The sequence below is a fragment of the Paroedura picta genome, chromosome 4, assembly GCF_049243985.1.
Source record: "Paroedura picta isolate Pp20150507F chromosome 4, Ppicta_v3.0, whole genome shotgun sequence".
NCBI classification, from domain to species: Eukaryota; Metazoa; Chordata; class Lepidosauria; order Squamata; family Gekkonidae; genus Paroedura; species Paroedura picta.
The window spans coordinates 76,947,584-76,968,758 of record NC_135372.1 but is presented as its reverse complement, the minus strand read 5'-3'; the positions used below and the strand labels follow the sequence as shown (position 1 = coordinate 76,968,758).

The following is a 21,175-nucleotide window of genomic DNA, read 5'->3' as shown; positions in this document are numbered from 1 at the left end:
CTTCACTGAACTTGGTAGCATTTTTTCCCCACAGTAAATATGCTAAGGATCACACAGCATGATTTTTGGCTAATGTTGCTAGAATTTAGAGGAAATATGTCAGAATATTTTAAAGAGTTAATAGACATGAAGCTGTCGAAAATATGCTCTGGTATTATTAAGTATGGCTCTAAACAGAAACAAATGTAGAGGGTTTTTTTTCAGGCAGACACAGAATAATGACAGCCATGGCAACACCTTCCAATGGGATACTAAAAGGGCCAGGTTTATTTCCAATATCAAGAGGCCAACTCAAACCTAAGCCTATTCATTGTACAGGCAATTGGTGTGTGCTTCCTGTGGGTCATCCTGGCTCCTTGCAGTGAACCAGCCTTGGGCTATTCTTTACCAAGCCTTCGTAATGTTCGGATGAGTGGGCCATGCCCTATTATCTAAAAGAGGGACTTGGTTGCCTCTGTACAGATGCAGGTAACAAAGTCAAAAAGTCAAGGGGGAATACCTGTAGTCATCAGCACCTTCTTCATGACCGCACAGAATTGATACTTGACAAGTGGCCTTTCATCAATAAGCCTAAATAAGTCCACTCTCATCCCTCCTACGCTGAGTGTCATCCTCCAGGGTCCTCACTGGACAAAAGCCAGCTTCATTCATTCATTCATTCATTCATTCATTCATTCATTCATTCATTCATTCATTCATTCATTCATTCATTCATATTTATATACCACCCTCCCTGAAGGCTCAGTGCGGTTTACACATGTTCTTTCACACATGTTCTCAGGTTGGCTCCCCCAGTTACTCTTGTTCCATTTTTGAGGACATCAGTTTGACACTTGGGAAGGCAGCATCCTGCAACTGCAATACTTTGCCCTAAATCATAGAAAATCTGCAGATACTTTAGAGAATTCACTTCTTGAATGGGATTACCCAATTGATATCTTTACATCAACTAGAGCCAGGGCAAATGAGATCCCTTGAGAGTCCCTTCTTAGGTTTAAGGCTAAGGAACCTAAAGAGAGAATAATTTTTTATCAGAATATTCTAAATCTACCAATAAACTTAAATCTATTATCTAAATATCCTGGATTATTAAAAAAAAAAACCTTTAAAAGCACTAAGGCGCTCTAGAAATATTAGTGATATGGTCACTCACCACTAACAATGGAGTTAACAGATAGTAAGATCTCTTCATAAGGGTGATTTTCAGTGTGGTTGGTGCCAGGTCCATAAACATACCAGACCATTTAACGTATGAATTATGGCAGTTTGATCCACTATGGATCTGACTTACTTTTTATAAATGTTCCTTTAAGAATGAACCAGCAGGAATTTCTGTATTTAAATGCTGCTTCACTGTTGTGAAGTTGGTGGACGTTATGAGAATAGTAGGCTATGGCCGCAAAGCGGCTCCTGATTCGCTCCTCCAAGTGGCATTCCAGGGCCAAGTGGCCAATTGTGAGGCGCACGAAGTATGCCTCCCCATTGGCTACTTGGCCCGTCCTACAAACGGCGCACCACGGACTCACTAGTACTCCCAGGCAGCCATCCTCGCCGCTGTGCCCTCCAGACCATAAGTGCTCGCCATGGCAGCCCTGCTCTTTTCCCACCGGCCAACGACAGAATTCGGCCAAGCACGGGAATGGCTGCCGGGGAGGAAGGTCGCCCCACACCGCTGTGCACAGGGAAAGCAGCTTTCCCTTCACCTAGCGACAGCCCTTGCCCGCCAAGGAACCTTGCCGCTACTCCCTCTGAGCCCCCCCAGCCACCTCTCCGCTCACCGCCACCCGCACACTTCCCACTCTCAACCCGCCCGTCCTGTGGGGGCCCCCAAAGCATTCTCCCTGCCCCTACTTATGTTTGCCTGCTTTTCCTGCCTTCCCGGCCATTCTGCGCTTTTGCCGCCACAACCACACACAGGATGCAAGAGACGCATGGCCAATGCCGCGACGCCGAACCCTCCTACGCAAGCACTGAGTACTGTGCCTACGTGGTTCCACTCCCCTTCGCCTCATTGCCCCCCCAGCCCCTGGCCCTGGCTGCACCACTCCCTGCGAGCGGAGGACGCACCCAGCCAAGCCGCCAAGCCACTGAACCGCAGCACCACCAGCGGCACCCCCAGAACACCAAGGCCGCATCCCCGCTGCCGAAACAGCATCCCCTACTATGCATGTGCAGAGTTCACGGAGGCAACAGCGACCACATCCAACGAGCCTGCCCCACGTAAGTACGACCTGGCTAAATGGGGCCAGGCCCCCAGAGGCACAAGCCCGGTCCATGCCCATGTTCTGCCCATTTTTATAAATGGGCTTTACGTCTAGTCTTCATTATAATCCTCAAAACATGATTTATGAAATAGAATATTTCTAACTTCAGCCATTTTAAATTTCAAATTTCTGATTTCATAACCAATATGTATTACATCATTAATATATATTTCATATTCTATATTTCTTTTTTTCTACATATTTGTCAGAACTTCTAATATACATGATTTGGGGGTGATAAACATATATTATTTTTCTTATATTGAAAACAAGGATATTTTTGTTCAAAATCTATTATTCTTATATCTTTATATTAAAAAGTTATTCACAGCTTTGGAAGACAAACAGTAGAAGCAAATCAAGCACAGCTCTGGGCCTCACCGGCTGCTGCCACCACTTGTCCTTCAAGGCTGCCCCTGCCCTTAGGAGAATGTAGGCAGACTGGAAGATTCAGATTCAGAGTACCTTTATTGGCATAAAATTTCAAAGCATAAAATGAAATTTTCAAACACTTTGAGATGTAAAATCTATCGTAAAAGATTTTCATTTAAAATTGCCAGTAAAAACTTTGCTACTTTTATAATAGTTGCTGTGTCCCTCACATTTAGTATCATTTTAATCCAGTGTTTCTCATTAACACAGCTGAATTTCAATTTCTTCAGATAATTAGCTAACGGGCGACGAAATACTTCAAACTTAGGACACACCAGAAGTATATGGTACAACGTGTCAGGGATACTACATCCAGCTGTCACTGGCCATTATGTGGGATGGGTCACTGCTATAGAGGAGTTACATGTAGTGAAGTTAATATTAGTAAAAGGTAAAGGTATCCCCTGTGCAAGCACCGAGTCATGTCTGACCCTTGGGGTGACGCCCTCCAGCGTTTTCTTGGCAGACTCAATACAGGGTGGTTTTGCCATTCCCTTCCCCAATCATTACCATTTACCCCCCAGAAAGCTGGGTACTCATTTTACCGACCTCGGAAGGATGGAAGGCTGAGTCAACCTTGAGCTGGGTGCTGGGATCGAACTCCCAGCCTCAGAGCTTCAGATAGCATGTCATCTGCCTTAACACCCTGCGACACAAGAGGCTTTTTAATATTAGTAGATCCCAACAAATTTGAATTTATGAGACCAGTTTGGGATTGAATTACACACCCAAGATATTATAGAGACTAAGTTATATTCAACAACCAAAAAACATTATTAGAGGATTGAGTTATTACCATATTGAGATTTAGAATTCACTGATGAAGAAATTGAAAACGGACATATACCTGGGAATCCATTTTGAAATTGTTTTGAATATTGTGAATTTAGTTTGAACATTAAATCACTTCGCCATCGCCAGCTTGAGACTTTTTTCTTCTACTAGTAAAGTTATTGAGCATATCTTCTTAGGCAAGCAAAGCAAGAAGACAGGGTATAGAAACCAAACAGGCCGCATTGATGCTCAAAGCACAGGAATGAGTTGAGCAGTAATTCTTTGAGAGCAAGAGGTCAAAAGAAATAAAATGCAGAATGCACTTGAAAATACACCATGAAAAAATGAAGATACGAAGGGTCTACAACAAGACGTTATTAAGCAACGTAACTGTTTCTGTATTTGCATATCCATTTATTATACTGGTTAACTAATTCCAAGGTGGTGACCTATCATCTCACAGATTTCTTAAATGTTTCATGATTAATAACCTTTTAAAAGAATAACAAAATGCCTGCTTGTTCTCCCTAAAAAATAAAAAAAAATCCTCTCCTGTCTAGAGGATTCTGCTATCTAGTCCAAAATTTACTGCTAAGCTTCAGCTTTTGCATACTATGTAATCTTATAAAAACGGCATGTCCTCCATTTCTACTTCATTTTTAATGGAACTAGAGGCTTGGATTCATATCCCTTCTCTTACTAATATTATTACTGAAGGTGGATCACATTTCAAGCCTGACCCAAAAAAAAAGAAAGAAAATATGTCCTGTGGCTCTCTTGGTGATTTATGACTACCCCTTCGGAACAATAACTATTTATGCATTCATTTATTGTATCGCTCTATGTCACATTTTTGGCAAAGTTACCAAGCTCTGTAGTGTGTCCCATTGCTCTTTCCATCAGAGAATGTTTAGCAGAACTGCCATTTAATAATGATTCTGCCTTTTAATTTGCTCAAATAAGACTACCCGTTGTACCACTTTACTCAGCTTTTCTTTTGATTAATGGGAATGCATTTCTGTATACTGCAAGAAGGGCTATAAGCATTGGGATTGCAGCAATTTCAATATTAGGCTTCAAAGGTAAGAACCCAAAGGGTTTAGAATATATTGTTTGGAGACCGGTCCATAATGAACTGAAGCATATATTTAAAAAGTAGAAAATACTTTTGAAAAGTTTCTTTGGCAAAAGGGTGCTGGCAGAATAAACTAATTTCCTCTGTTCTTAAATCCTCAGCAAAGAAGAGAAATACATGCTATTGATAGTAACAATAGATTACCTACTTTCACATGATCAATAATGGTCAAACAATTAAGCACCATGTGTTATCATTAGCTTTTGATTATCTTCATATTACGTAACAGGAACAATATTCTGTGAAATTGTGATGTGGCAATCTGATTTCCTTGTCTTCATTATAATCACAAAATTGTTTATCAGTTACAGGATCTGAAGTCCAACAACATGTGTGTAACTAACAAATGAGAATTCAAAAGCTAGCACATAATACTAAAGGAATTAATTGGGTTCTATACTACAACCGTGCAGAACTCTTGGTTTCATTAACACAGAGCACAATGGTTCAGGAACCTCATAGCAGGATGGAACAAAAAAAAAAAAAAAGAGGAGACCCTTTAAACTGCCAAGATAAAATTACAGAAGTGTGGAAGGGTGTAACACATAAGTGGGACAACAATATCCAAAGAAACCACTTTGAATTCATTAATTAAAAATAACAACTGTATTGCAACAATTTATACCACAGCTAGGGGCAAACCCCATTGTATCCAGGATTAAAATGGGTGCTAGAGCTTGGTAGTGGAAAGAGGAAGGGGAGGAGTTGTCCAGACTGTAAGGGCATGGTATTGAATGTGTGTGTTGTGTGGGTGGTGGCATGGTGACAAATGAGGGCATGGGTGTAGAGATATAGGTATCAAGAACCGGTGGTTTGGAATGTGTGTTGAGTGTGGAAGAGGACTGACCTTTGGGAATTGTGGCATAATGGTTACACATGAGCTTTCCAGAGCCATATATTCAGATATGTGAAAGGGAAATCAGACTGGACACTCTTCTTAGGGGGAGATTACATGGCAACCAATACCTCCTAGTTCTGCGTCATTTCCCTTCTTGTTTGAATTAGGCCAGACACCCAAATGTCCCCCTGCCCTAATATACACAGGTGTCCACCCTGGTTCTTCTGTCTCTATTTTTTTACTGTTATGTGTCCACATGCTTCTTTCACGGTTGCTCCTTAGAAGAAGAAGGTCTGGATTTTTGTATACTGCTGTTCACTACCCAAAGCTGTCTTAAAGTGGTTTACAAACACTTTCCCCCTTTGTCTCCCCACAAGAGTCAATCTGTGAGGGATGTGGAGCTGTGAGAGGTCTGAGAGAACTGGGAATGGTCCACAGTCACCCAGCAGGCCTCAGGTGTCTCAAAGCAGTTTCCAATTACCTTTCTTTCCTCTCCCCATAGCAGACTCCCTGTGAGGGTGGAGGGGTAGTGAGCCTCACTTGGAAGCTGGCAACCCTAAGAGGAGGTCTCTCTGTGCACAGCAGTCTTGAACTTTTTATGCTGTTTTTTTTTTAATTTACCAGGCCAAGCTTGAAAAAAGTCACTGCAGTTCCCATGTCTCTCCAGCCATTCACTTGTTCACTATTTACTGTATCAGGCTGTAAATGTTCTTTATTTAGATCTTCCTGCACTGTCCATGCTCACAGGACTGATGTTGCTCTGTCTATCTGTCTGTGCTAGTACAAAGAGTTGCTAGTAAGGTCTGGCCATAGCCCATAGCCCAGGAAGGACACACCTGCACCACTCCCTCCCAACTGCAGTCTGCAAGCCTCTACCATCGTCTCTTGATTGCTGATCATCTGTAAATTATAATAATCAGCTCTGCAGGCAAAAATGACTACTTTGGAGGCCGGACTCTGAGGTATTGTACAATATGAAGTTCTACCTCCAAGCCTCCAGGAATATTTCCATCCCAGGTGTAGCCAACCTCCAGGTGAGGCCTGGAGAGCTCCTGGAATTACAGCTCATCTGCAGACTATAAAGAGCAGCTCCCCAGGCAGAAAGGCTACTTTAGAGTTTGGACAAGGTTGTTGTAGAAAAGAACATTTAAGGCCATACAGGTTGTTAAAACACTTGAGACCTACTGCACACGGTTGTTGTGTAGATGAAACAGGAGGCAACTTCATGCCTTCAATTGGTCCAAAGATCAGACTGGCCCCACCCACTCTCCGCCCACCTAGGCCTTAGCTTTTTATTATACAGCGAAGCTCTTCCAGATTTGAAAACTTCACAATGAGTCTAACAATTTAAACATATATTTTAAAACCATTTTAAAACCACTAAAATAGAACTGACCAATGCCTATTACTAAAACAATTTAAAAACGCAGTTAAAAGTTATAATACTCCAAAACTATTTGTATGTTTAGAAGCATACCTGTTAAATATTTGAAAATGTTAGCTAAGCATTTGTGATTTGTTTTTTAGAATCCTTGCCAAAATGTATGCATCATATTTGTAAATAGGTGCCATTTTATCCAAGCCTACTTCCTCTTCTCTGCCAGTTTCTGTCCCTCTCTTAAGCCACAGACCTTGCCCTTTCAAACAGGGGAATAAGCTTCCACAGAGAATAAGTCTTGCCCCTGCCAGAGTCTTTCTTTCCTGTAATTTACTATTCCCAATTTTTTAGCAGTACTCTTTCCTGTGAGAAATAAAGGATAAAAATTCTAAATGAGGCAATCAGTTCCTGCTAATCCCCATACCTCAAAATGTGTATACCACCATGATTAATGGTTCCATTTAGAGCAGATTGATTTATTTTGCTTTTTGCCCACAGTTTGCTAGGTTAATCGCCACATATTTAACCAATGGATATTACACTGCACAGTGCAAAATGGCAACTTTCCCGAATTTTAAAGTGACTTGGTATGTACCATGTATACTTTCTTTGAGCCTGTGATAGTATGATTCTGTCTTCATTGATTATTCCCTTAATGGCAACCCTATAATATTTCTAATTTTTAGGAAAAATGCGTGAATCCTAAAGCTTTATTCAAAGCATTGAAAGTCTTTTTAAGAAAAGAACACCAAGTACTTAATCCAGAATGGAGCTTTTCATTTCTGTCCCATATAATGTAACTCTAATATCAGCAAAACCTTATTGCCACAACTTGGATTTTTCATGTACTTCCGCTGGGATCCACAATAAGCTGATTGCCAAATAACAATGCGCTCATCTCAAATGCAAATGCAGCCTGAGCCAGGTGAATAAATTGTCTATTATTAGACTTTTTCATGCAGTAAATGCTTTTGTTTCCTACTCTTCTGTCTTAAACACCTGCTGTTGCAATGGATACCAACTTTCAGAGCATCACTCCCCGTTAACAACAGAATACAAACTAATACGGAATTGCTTATACAGAAAGTGATTAACTTTTATAAAGGAAGCTTTGTTGAAGCAATAATGGCAGTAGAATTGGGGGGAATGCTGAATATAAATCATCAATCTCCACTGAGTCAATGCAGAAAGGAAAAACATTCAAATCCATATCATTTATTGAAGAGCATTGAAAGAACATTGGAAACTATTTTCAAAAGTGAACTTTTAATGGATGGTAGTAATAGGGACTTGCCAATGTTATTTTTACTTGCTGATGTTATTTTAAAAAAAGATTTGTCTCCAGTGAGTTTCACACTAATACAGAATGTTTGACTAGTTTGTGAAATCATAAATGGGAGTTCATGTCACCAAAATCAAGCAATTTTTAAAACACATAATTTCCTCTGTTCTAAATATCTAGTAAGCAAATTCAAATGGTAAAGAAGGACATTCTTATCTAGAGGCTAATCCTATGGTTGGTATGAAATTGTTGCTATGAATGTTGTACAGTTGATAGATCTTCAGTAAAGACTTTCAAGAGGTATATAAGTTTTTTTCTTCTGTATTTTCCTAAATACTTCATTATTTTTCTCTGACTTCCTTTGGGCTCCCTGGTTTTCTTGAAGACTGAGTACTTCCCATCTCCCTTTTTTTGAAACACAAGATTTCCTCTAACTCTTGAGGTGTCTGAAGCAACCAGGGAAATCCCTCTCACAACAGAGAAATCCTAACAGTTAATTTCTCCTTTTAACTGGGCTGGGGTCCTTCTCTTCCTAGATGATTTCTCCCCTTTCCTTTGGCCTGATTTGGAACTCTCACACCACTACCCAAATCCCTCTGTCAAATATCATTCCCAATTGTGTAGAATAGCTTTCAGCTTATGCTGAAACTAAGCACTAAAGCCACGAGTGTGTTCCCTCAAAATCTCCTCAAGGAGATATTTTACAGCTAAGGCACAGAAATGTCCTCTTTTGATGCAAGTTTCTATCTGAGGTGTGTATCTCAGCACACAGCTCTCATATTCTCTCACAGCTGTTGCTAGTTTTCATGTGCACTTTTGAGTGTATTGGCTGGAAATAGCACGAATCAGGCTATCTAAAAGGTTCCCAAAGCAAACAGGCTATGACCCTGTGTTTCAGAGAATACTGTGTTGCCCCTTATAATAAAAGGTATATCCTTCCCTTGCTTAATAGCTATCCTGGTCAATCAGACTCGATGTATATTAAAGTGTTAGTTATAGATGAAAATTCACTAGTTTCAGCACATATTGCCATAGGCAAGATCTGTCCGATAATGGAAGAAGGATGGGCAACAACTACAACAAAACCGAAGAACATTAGACTGGTTCACTAATATGTAATGGGCATCTAAATTTAAAGAAGAACTGAAAGAATCCTGGGGAATCCTGAGAGAGCAAACTGAATTTGAAAAGCAGATAATGCAAGACAAGCCGCACTTTCTGGGTAGAATCAACAAACTTCTATCAACTTATGAAAACTGAAACAGAACAAATAAAAACGTATCTGGTAAAGTGGATGCAAAATTTTGGTAAGATAATCACAATAGAAGAATAAGAAAATTTATGGTGTAAAAATGTAAAATTAATGAAATGTCTAGCATTGTGAGAAAACTGGTATAAAAATTATAGATGGTATTTGACACCTAAAGTGATTAGTGAAATGTCTAAGAAAACTGATGGTAAATGTTGGAAATGTCATGATGCTTTTTCATATATATTGGAAATGTAAATTGGTTAAAAAAATTGGGACAAATGTCCATGATAAATTACAAACTGTGTTCAAATGTAAATTTGTCTTGGAACCCAAAAAGATGTTGTTGTGTATTTTACCTGCAGGTCTTTCTATGCAAGGGGCAGAATTCTTTTTTCATTCAACAGCAGCAGCAAGACTTATTATTGCTTCTGGCTGGAAGCAACAACATGGATGCATGGTGTGAAGAACTCAGAGAACTAGCAGTGATGGCCAAACTAACAGACTTGGTTTATCATAGGCTGCCAGAAGAATTCCAAAAACATTGGAACAAGTATTTAAAATGGCTGTGAAATTTCTGTGCTAAAACTTTTTGTAACATCTGTAATACTGTTAAAATGTTTTATATATATATGAAAGGGAGATGCCCAAGGAGTAAGGGATGTCAGCCCAGGGAAAAGCCAAGAAGGAGTAATCAGAGTAACTGCGAGGCAAAGGGAGATAGTCACAGTGTATAAATGGACCTTGGAATATTATACCCTACAGCAGGGGTAGTCAACCTGTGGTCCTCCAGATGTCCATGGACTACAATTCCCATGGACTACAATTCCCATGGACCTCTGGAGGACCACAGGTTGACTACCCCTGCCCTACAGAACAAAAAGTTACAAGAAACTTCTTGTCTCCCATGACCTTCATGTCAGACAGAGGGTCGGTCTGATATACCCATGCCCTCCACAATCCTTACACAGACATCAATAATATGGTGCCTTTGGGTGCATACTCCTCTGATAGATTTGAGAGATTGGCCTCATGGGTCCAAGTAATGCTGCACTAACAGCATACTAAGGAACATTGATATCTCCTGTAGTCAATGTAGAATCCAAATCAAACTGAATAAAACTGATTTTATCTATAAAGTTCTAAAGGTCCATAGACATCTGGAGGGCCACAGTTTGACTGTAGGGGATGGGGAGTTAGGATTGTCAGATCGTGGCTGGAAATTTCTGGAGATTTGTGGATAAAGCCAGGGGAGGACAGGAGCTTCAGTGGGATACAATGCCATAAAGTCCACCCCCCAAAGCATCCATTTTCTCCAGGGGAACTGATCTCTCTAGTCCACAGATGAGCTGTAATTTCAGGGGATCCTCAAGTCCCACCTGGAAGCTGGCATCCCTACAACAGAGAGATAGCCCACGTGGACAGAGACAGGACAGAGGTTGAAGGGTTGAAGGGATGCATGGGAAGCATATATGTAAGGGAGAGTCACAGAAGAAAAGAATTCTTCCACTTACTAGAGAGTTTTGGCTGGAGAGGTCATGTCATGTTGGAATTTATCATCCAAAACATTGCGGATAGGACTCCAGTTCCTTTCTAAAATCACCTTATATACTTGTTCATAAATTTAAGAGATAAATCCCTGTCTCTGCTGTGTAAGAATATCACATGACCTTGAGAATTGGGGTCAGGGGGCTTGTGAATCTGCCTGAGCCACCAAAGACAAACAAATCTGGAACTCATTAGACTTTGGGCAGCTGTGTTTTGGCGCATGTTGGAAAAAGAGTTATCAAGACGGTATTCAGAAAGGTTGATCTATGTCTTTCCATCTTCAAATGTCTGTTAAATTGCCAACAGGCTTCACATGGTTCCTGAGAGGTTTACAGTTTCCTTTTTTGCTGTATTGTTTAAACTGTCAAATGGTAATATGTTCCTGGCTAATTTATTACAGTGATATGACAAGTTATAAGTAAATTGATCCTTGTTTACTGCTGCAAAAAAACTGGGTTTACATTCATTAAGAGCATTTCAAAGATTGGTCTTTTTCATTTTACATACTAGAAAACAGAGGACCTACACTGTTTAAAAAGTTATACAAAATTCTATTTGGGGTAGTTAAGCAGTGAACCTTTGTAACTATTACCCATTCACAATATTTGTATATATCAAACTGAATCATAATTAAGGAGCTTCTCACAATGGAATTCATGAATGAACTGGATTCATATAACACAATAGCTAAAGAAGAAGAAGAAGAAGAAGAGTTGGTTCTTATATGCCGCTTTTCCCTACCCGAAGGAGGCTCAAAGCGGCTTACAGTCGCCTTCCCATTCCTCTCCCACAAAATACGTACCCACAAGAGAAAATCTACTTCCTATGGGGTTTGTTTTAATGTAAACTGAAGATCCTGAAGACTGGTAACTCTCTCAATGAAAATCAAACTAATTCTTAAACATCAAAATCTTAATAAACTTTAAATCCAACAAAAATTATTATTATTTACTAGTAGGGACTGTGAGAGTTGTGGAGGAAGAATCCCATCTGCCCCCATACACCCTTACCAAGTTCAGCCTGGAACCCTGGGCTGCCCAATATCTTTCTGCAGCTTACCTGGAGCAACTGCAGGTGGATCCAATACAGACCCCAACCTCACCACTCTCTGGGTCTCTCTGCTTGCTGGAGAGCTAGAGGGGAGACTGTGCTGGCTCACTTGGGGCTCCTTCCCAACCACTTTCACACTGGGCCCAGTGCTCGTGGCATACCCTACTGGGCTTCTGAGTTATGCAGCCACTGCCAGGGTCCAGAGGGCCCATGGACTGACTCCTGGGCTCCAAAAATGACCACTGGAGATAGAATTCTCTGTGATTGCTGTTTTATTTTTTGGAGAGCTACTTTTTACTTTGGAAGGATTTAAACCCCTCTGTCTATTTTTTTAAATTTTCAGCTTTAATTTTTAATTTTCAGCTTTTTCTGCAAACCTAGGGAGTGCCCTAAGTCTGTTAAAAAAAATCTCTTTAGACTCCATATAACCCCGATCCACAGATTTAGTTATCCACAGATAGAGGCAACAGATATGTATTAGAATATAAGATGTACATTTTTAATGTATCATGGGACTTCTGCTTTGTTTTACTGCTATAGATTAACTTGACAACTTATCTGGAATTGTCACTGCTTTAGGAACACAGGTCAGTCACCTTCTTTTTTTTAAAGGGAGATTAGTGCCTTTGGCATGCAGATCCTAGAACACAGGACCATTTGATGTCTTTTAACTGTAGTCACAGTTCATGTGTAGAACAAATAAAACCTTGTGGCATTTGAACATGCTCAGTTGTTATATTAGTAGAATAAGTAAAGAAAAATGCTGCATTCATTGTACACTCTTTAATTCACATTCATCTTAAATTTAATTGATCATGATATCCTGAAATCAGGTAGTAGGAAGCCTGACTAGCATTCATAGGAACTCTGCACTTCTTGCAAAGGAGAAAAATCACAATAATTGAAGGTTTGATACCAGGTTAGAGATGCAAGTGGATTAACATTCCCCCATTATCTTAGTTGTTACATATCATCCATGCACATGTATTAACCAGACCCTGGATTAGACTTAAAAGAAATTGCAAGCACAACTGTAGTTTGCCTGCCTTGGCCTCTATTATTCTCTGCTGAACTGCAAGCTGTATATCTTTTTTACTATTGCAATTCATTCTTTCTTTGCCGCCATATTACTTGTTTCCGAAATGCTGATCATCCTTCTACATAGTTGTTCCAACATAGTTCTTCCCATGCCTCTGTTTTTTTCAGTTGTACCTCCTGACATTTTTTGTTTAGGACACTGCTACCCAATCATGCATGACACCCTTCTCCATGATGTATAGTCTAAGGACAATCTCCCACTCCACATCCAAAGGAAACTATCAGTACATTCTTAAGCAAACCTTAGTGGCTCTGCTTCATATACAGCATAAAAGTGCATTTAGAAGGCTGTTGATTCTGCCTGTACTGATAAAGTGCCACTTTAGCAAGTTGTCAATCTCAATTAAGACATCAGCATGTCTACCTAACAGGTACAGCAGTACAGTCTATTGTTGAACTGTGTGTCAGGTGAAACAAGTACTAATTATACACTTAGCCAAATACGTCTGTTCAGAATTGCTTCAAAACTAAGGTCGCTCTGTTATTATGAAATGATAGTTTACCCTATTTTGGCTTCTGCCAAGTGGCAGGTGGCCTTACAAATATGCAACGCAGCATGTTTTGTTTGGTCCCCACAGCTGTTCTGCCAATCAGTTAAGGATGGCTGTGACTAAATGCTAATTAGCTTCTGTTAATCTGCATACTTGAGCAGCTTCCCTGGATTCCTATTTTGATATGTAAGATTGCCAGTTGGATGTGTGATTGAATTAAGAACCAGAAAAGATTTCCTTTTTCATGCTGAGAAAAACAAGTCTACATAGACTTTGAAAGGGCTTTTGCCACTCTTCGTATGTGTGTACTTGACACTTGCTGTCACCTGATGGTAGCAAAGTCTCAGTGCTAGAGGGTGCTGCCTCCTTTCTTTTAAGCACAAGAGAACCTTCTTCTAGCCCTATTAAAACCAGGCATTTTTACCATCTGCTATGTGAACTGACACTGGCAAATACATTGACAATCATTCTCCAGGTCTGCTGCTTCACTTAGGACCCAGATGATTCCTGTGTGGTGGCTGAAATTAAGCTTGGAGAATAAAGTACGGCCAGATTTTTTTTTTTAATTGTAAGTGACTGGAAAATTTCTATATTTTCTCTGCTTTGTTTCTTTTTGCAATAGCTGGTTGGCTGAGCTTACTCTTGCTGCTAAGTCTGTTGAGAAAGGAAATGGTTGGAAAATAGCCCCACTGGGACCACTGTGTTTAGTCTTTGCACCTGTATTTCATCAGGACACACACACACACCAAAAATGAGCTCAGTGAGGAAACTTTAAAAAAAAAATTCAGAATTTTTACTTGGCTTTTGTATTAACAAGTCTGAGTTCCTTGCAACAATGAAATAATAATTCTTGGAAAGCACTTGTAGCACCGGATAGCAAAGCAGGATTTGCCCTATTTTTTAAAATCCCTTTATTTTGCTTTTGTTTTATGACCCAATCAGATCAGATATTGCTGGATAAATGATTATGTATATGTTGTGGGTCTTGATAAGTATTTACCATATTTTCTTTCTGAATGTCCTTTATGTGAAGCATAAATTAAAAGCAGTTGGCTTCAAACATGGAACAATATATGCTGATTTGGCAAAGTTGGGGAGCTGTTCTTCCTTATACTGTCACCTTATGGTGTCCCTCCACCCCCTGTTTTCAATTATAACATTCTCCCACTCATAAATGTCTCTGTTCAAAGCGTCAACTATGAAATTTACCATTAGTTCTGTTTATGGAGTTCATAGAGGAAATTAATAAGTGACTTCATTTTACATCAGTAGCACATTTAAAAGACATGATGTGGTAACAATAAATACTCTTTAAAGGGCACCTGGAGGAGGACTTTCCCTCATTCTTTTCTTTTTGTAGTCAAAACGACTGAAAACTTTACCCAGTTCTCAAAGGAAATTAAATAGCACCCAAGACACACTACGCTATTATGTAATAAAATATTTGTCCTGCTGACAATAAAATAAAACATAAAGGACTCTATTCATAGACCCTTAATGAATAATACAATCATGTCAAGTGTGTGGTTGAACTAAAAGATGTCTGCTCATGAATCGCAAGCCCAAATGAAATGTGGGAACAGTGTTTTTCTCAGACCTTTAAAAAAAAAAATGGTTCCCTAGGGCTAGTTCTTTTCAAACCAAGATAACATAACATTGGGTTGGGACATAAAACAATTGTACTAATCTGTAGCTGGATAGTGCCTAAGCACGGAGTAAGCTTAATGAAAAGAAATGCAAATAATCTCACAGTGCCAAAAATAAAGTTTGAGTCCAGTGGCACCTTTAAGACCAACAAATTTTAATTCTGGGCATACCAGAACAGCTGCTAGACATCATGAGTTATCTGGCTCTACAAAGAAACAGATTTGGAATCCCTAAATGGTGAAAGACCACCTTGTTAGAAAAGCTCTGTAGTCTTGATACATATTGAGAGCAATCCTAAGCAGATCTACTCAGAAGGAAGTCCCATGTTATCCAGTGTCACCCAGTTCGCACCCAGGAAAGTATCCTTATGACTGCCATTTGAGAGGTCTTTTTTTGGGGAGTAGGGGGTAATTTTTGACAACAAAGTTGATAGATTTTTTTTTCTAGTAAGATGTCTGTTTTTTCCAGTTGATTTTTTTTTCCAGATATACTTTAAAAAACGAAACTGAAAAGAGGAAAAAACTATTCTGTAGTTTGAATGTTCAAGTAGAAACTCAAGACTCGGTGGGAAGCTGCAGTCCTCAGCAAGGCTGAAATATTTGATTGTGTGACTATTTTTGTTCAGTCATATTCAGCACCCATCTTTTATTTGTCTGCTAACACTTTCCCCTTTTTTGATTAATTAGAAGGGTAATCTCACCCAATCAGAGAGCACATAGTAAAATACTCAAGGTCAGTATGTCACATAGCCAATTAAATCTGACTGTTTGCTGATATCAGAGGGAGTATTGGTAATGAGTCAAATGTAATTGAGTAAGCAAATTTTTTCAAGGAATGAGGTGGAAACAGGCAAAACGAGGCAGTGTTTTTGGGGAAATTGTCAAAAATGTTTGTGAAAAACAGTAATTTCAGCTCACCTTAACTGAGGGCAAACCTAATTTACTCTTTAAAGCACTGTGCATCAGTGAAAATCAAAACAACATGAGAAGTTGCTTAGGACCCGTATAACTCTTCTGTCATTGAAAATCCTTATTTCTGTTTCTGGCCTATATTAATGTAGCGTAGAAACAACATTTATGTGATTCATGTGACTCTGCCTGTAGCTCTTTGATCTGGGAATTTTGCTTTTATATTTTATATTCAATGTTCTTTCTTCTTCTCAGGCAGGCACCTATATGCACAAAATAAGACTCATCTACAGCTTTGTAGTACAGTTAAAATACATAGCCCAAGTTCTGCTCACATACAAAAAGTTGGAAAGCGTTTATCATGAAACATATTTCCTCTTACATTATTGCAGAGGGCAAACAAGTTCTGAGGACATATGGGGCCATGTGTTTCCTTAAAGAGGTGTTATGTATGTCAGGAGCAGCATATGTACTGTGTGATGCAGCTACTACTGTGGTAAGCATGTGTTATTGCTGAGAGAACAGGTGCATAAAACCCCATACAAATAGATGTTTTTGACGGGCTGGGGATTGATTTCCTTTCCTTGAGCCAGTGAAAGCTCTTCCTGAAGCAGTTGGAACAATGCTAATATGGAGTCTTCAAATAAATGTCTGATCACAATCTCCTATTCTCTTCCAGGGATGTTGAAAATTTTTCATCAAAGCGTTTTGGACACTGAACTTACCCTATTCAGCACTCACAGTCAGACAGTGAACTGATCATCAAAGAGATATTCCATTTGCATTGAGCAACTTAGAACAGCTGCCAAACAAGCTTGTGTCTTCCCGGTGGCAAGAAGTTGATCTACACCCACATAGGGAATCAGCTGGGAGTCAGATCCCTCACCAGCAAATTGCTAGACAGTGAAGATGCAAAACAGATGTGAGTTTGTTTCTCTACCCTATGACCCCAGCTGAGTGGGGCGAGAAGCAATGCTTCTAAGCTCCCCGTGCCAGAGAGGAGAAGAAAAAAATAGTCTTCTCAGCCCAAGTAAACAGTTTGGGGTGGGAAGAAGAGAAGGGAAATCAGCTGGGTTTTGATCAGCTCCCCACACATACTTGCAAATATAAAAACAAGTTAGCCCAGGCTTTCTCAACCAGGGCTTCCTGAATGCATGTTAATTAATTTTGATATATATTTTAAATGTGTTAAATGTTTATTGGATGATTTAATCATATATGGTCATGTTGACTCTCCCACCCTGCCCAAAATGTCCAATGATGATCTTAGAGCGGGTGATAAGGGGAGGGGTTTGGGTGGGTGTGTACACAGCTATGCTTCTCAACCATATTCTGCATAATCATGCCACTTCTTGGGTTTCTCAAAGCCTGAAGAACATTTCAAGGGTTTTTCAAAGGTAAAAAAGTTGAGAAAGGCTGCATTAGCTGAACACGTCTGAGCAAATCAGCTAATCAGACAGAAGCCAGATCCTGACTCCCCTCCCACACACACATACACAAACACAATTTTTACTGGGTGTAGTGTATCAGAAGATGACTCCCCAATGATTCCTTATCAACTGTGAGTTATCTTCTGATGGCTCCAAGTAGCTAGCCTGTTCCTGTAAATTCACACAAAAATTGGGCTGCCACCACCACCCAGCAACTGGCAGGGGGGATTTACAAGGTGGTGGCAATGTGCTGATACAAGGCCCTGTACTCACTGGAAGTTACAGCAGGGCATCACTTACATCCTTAGCTTCCAATAAATCACCTGGAGAAGATCTGATTCCACCTGATTTATTTAAAGCGTTCCCTAACTGGTGAGCCCCAGTCTTAGCCAGGGTCTTCACTCAGATAAATGAATCAGGCATTTCCCCCAATGGCTGGAAGATGAGCATAGTGGTTCCTATCCACAAAAAAGGCAATAAGATCGACCCATAAAACTACCGCCCCATTAGTTTAGTTCTAAACTCTATGGAAAATTCCTCTTACATAAACTAGGGGACTGGGCTGCTGACAACCGTATCTTACACCCACACCAAGCAGGATTTAGAAGAGGCCATTCTACCATTGACCACTGTCAAACCCTCCATTACTTAGCCTACTCCAGTATAGAAGGCCCTACGAGAGCCCTATACACAGCTTTCATTGATTTAGCCACAGCTTTTGACTCCATTGATAGAGACAGACTCTGGTCAAAGCTGAAGGAAACTAACATTGATAAACGCCTACTGCTTCTGATGCATGAACTGCATGCAGGCACCCGCACAAAAATTAGGGTAGGTGCTTCAGGCTCTCTAACTAATGAAATTGCAGTAAGGAAAGGGGTAAAGCAGGTGTGTGTATTAGCCCCTCTGCTTTTTAATATTTATATCAATGATATAGTTCAAAGACTATCGGGCCCAGAATTTGTACCCCCTTCTGTTGGTTAGCAAAAGGTCTCTGTCCTGCTTTATGCAGATGACATGGTCCTGGTTTCCCTTACAAGAGTTGGTCTGAAAAAGCTACTTAACAACTTGGGTACTTATTGTAAGGAAGAGTCCCTTTCCATCAACTACACAAAAACAAAAGTTATGGTTTTGGGGAAAAGACCTAAAAATTTTATTTGGAGTATAAATAATATTCCTATAGAACAGTGTAGTACATTTAAATATCTTGGAATCACTTACAGTGAGACCCTAAACTGGAATGCCCACCTTGCACCTATAAAGGCCTCTGGTCTAAAAATCATTGGAGCCATTCTGAGATTTTATTACACCAGGGGAGGGTTTCTAGTTGACCCAGCTCTAAAGCTCTTTGCAGCGAAGGTCATTCCTTACCTACTATATGGCATTGACATCTGGGGCTGGAAAGAACAAATAATCAATAGCTTGGAGCCCATTCAGAACTTTTTCTTCAGACGTATCCTGGCTCTTCCAAAAGGGTCTCCTGCAGCCCTGATGAGGGCAGAGCTTGGTTTTCCCTATTTTCAAAGCCCGTGCCCACTTAACTATTCTGAAATCTTGGAAGAAAGACATCACAACTAAATTAGATTCTTTACGCCATCAAAGTTTTAAGCTCTTATTGAGCAAAGACAGGACTCGGTCTGATTTTTTTAGCTCCATTCTTTCACGATATACATCAGCCAATATTTCTGATTTACATGATTGGGTGTTCAAAGCTGACTCACTGATTGACCACTCTTCAATTCAGCTATCACAATCAGCCCCATGGTATAAAACAATTAAAAAGACCATTCTAGAGCATCATATTTAGTAAATATAACAACACGTAATCTTAGAATGGCCCTAACATCTTTGCGGTTTGAAATGATGCCATCAGCCATGCTCTCTGGGCGATATCTCCAAATACCCACAGCCCAACGCCTGTGTATATGCAGAAATCCATCTGTGGAGGACCTGCCCCACTATGTTTTGGCTTGTCCCCTGTACTCTGAACCCAGGGGCAAATTCCTTGCCAAGTTATTACCAAACTCACACCCTATTTCTGATTTTAACAAAGTCACGTATCTGTTATCAGATGTCAACCCCTATATCTCATATAGGGTGGCACTTTTTGCTCTGGCTGCCAGGAAGATTCGAGCTAATGCATTTTTATAGGAGCCTCCACCTTGATACACCATTTTATCCCTTTTATTGTAACTTAGTAGTCCATGTTTACATTTTTAGGTACACAATATTGAAGAAATATTGTTTTATTTATTTATATTTGTGCCATATTGTTTTAATTGTGTTTTGTAACAGCCTTTGGCTACATACAATAAATGTTATCGTATCGTATCACTGGCTTTACAGTTTTACCCAAATAACAGAGCACTGCAGCATCCCTCACTGATAGACTGACTTCACATCTGTGTGCAATGGGAGTGACACCAGTACACTGAGATGCTCCATTTTGGCACTATTTTCCTCCTGCCAGGGAGTTGAGCATTCGAGGTCTAGCAGCCCTATATTAAAAGTTTGTGAATAACCTGTCAATTAATTGGCTGCTTGATCATCATTGATGAATGGGAAGTGAGCTGAACTTAACGATGTTTGAACATCCCTACTCTCCTCTGCACAACTGAGAAGTCACATCTGACAATCAAGATTGCCCAAATGCATAGGAATATTCAGATATCAAGAACTGATTACCCCTGATGGGTAAATTAAAGACTGCAATAAATCAAGAAGGGGGAAAGAAAGATTGGTTTACTCATATGCAATTAATTTCAAGAATGACACAGGAATTAAAAATCATTGGAAAGCCGCTTAGAAATCCAGAATAAACCACACCTACAAGGTTGAATTTATAAATATTAAAGTTAGAAACTGAAGATCAGCAAGTTAAAAACTGTATGATAAAATGGATGCAGAATTTTGGTCAAAATAGTTTACTTGATGAATGGGAGCAGTTGTGGTTTAAAACTATTAAACTTACAAAATGTCAATCACCGAGAGAAAAACTGGCATAAAATGTTTTATAGATGGTATATTACCCCAAATGTCTAATCAATTTGATGGGAAATGTTGGCGGTGTTATGATGTAATAGGCTCATTTTACCATATTTGGTAGTCCTGTGAGCCGGTTAAAAAATTCTGGATAAATTCCCATTGTATTCTAAATATATGTTATTAAGTGTCTTCCAATCTGCAAAAACATCTGAGAGAGCTTTTCTTCTATGCAATAGAAGCTATGCAATAGCTGCAGCCACACTTATCATGGTGCAAAGACGGAAACAACAAGAGTTGCCTGGGATGGACATATGGCTGGACAAAGTTGGAGAACATGGCAAAATTAACAACTGCATTGCATAAATGATCTCCGGAAAAATTCTACTATAATTGGAACTGTTTTTTAGAATTTCAATAAAATATGTACTTTGTATTAGAAACGTGTCTTCTCTGTTTAAATTATATATATATCATATCCTTTCTTGTGGGTTGAGGGAAATACCCTTATTGTATTATTACCTTGTCTTTTTTTAATTCTAAAAACACAATAAAATAAAAATATATTATAAAAAAGATTGCCCAAATTCAGAATATTACAAATTAAATTTATCTTCCACTCTGTTTTCAGGGTATGTAAGAAAGCATTAGCTAGCCAGAATATGAACA

At 39.6% G+C, this 21,175-nt stretch overlaps 1 long non-coding RNA gene across 2 annotated transcripts; it reads left to right on the top strand.

Moving 5' to 3' along the window:
• Positions 1–1,539: 1,539 nt before the first annotated feature.
• LOC143836819 (uncharacterized) lies at positions 1,540–20,899 on the top strand. Of its 2 annotated transcripts, none has more exons than XR_013230764.1 (3): positions 1,540–2,220; positions 16,774–17,016; positions 20,746–20,899. It is a non-coding gene; the product is annotated as an uncharacterized LOC143836819 (long non-coding RNA). The 2 variants fall into 2 exon arrangements; XR_013230763.1 differs by lacking the exon at positions 1,540–2,220 and adding an exon at positions 16,487–16,590.
• The last annotated feature ends 276 nt before the right edge of the window (positions 20,900–21,175 follow it).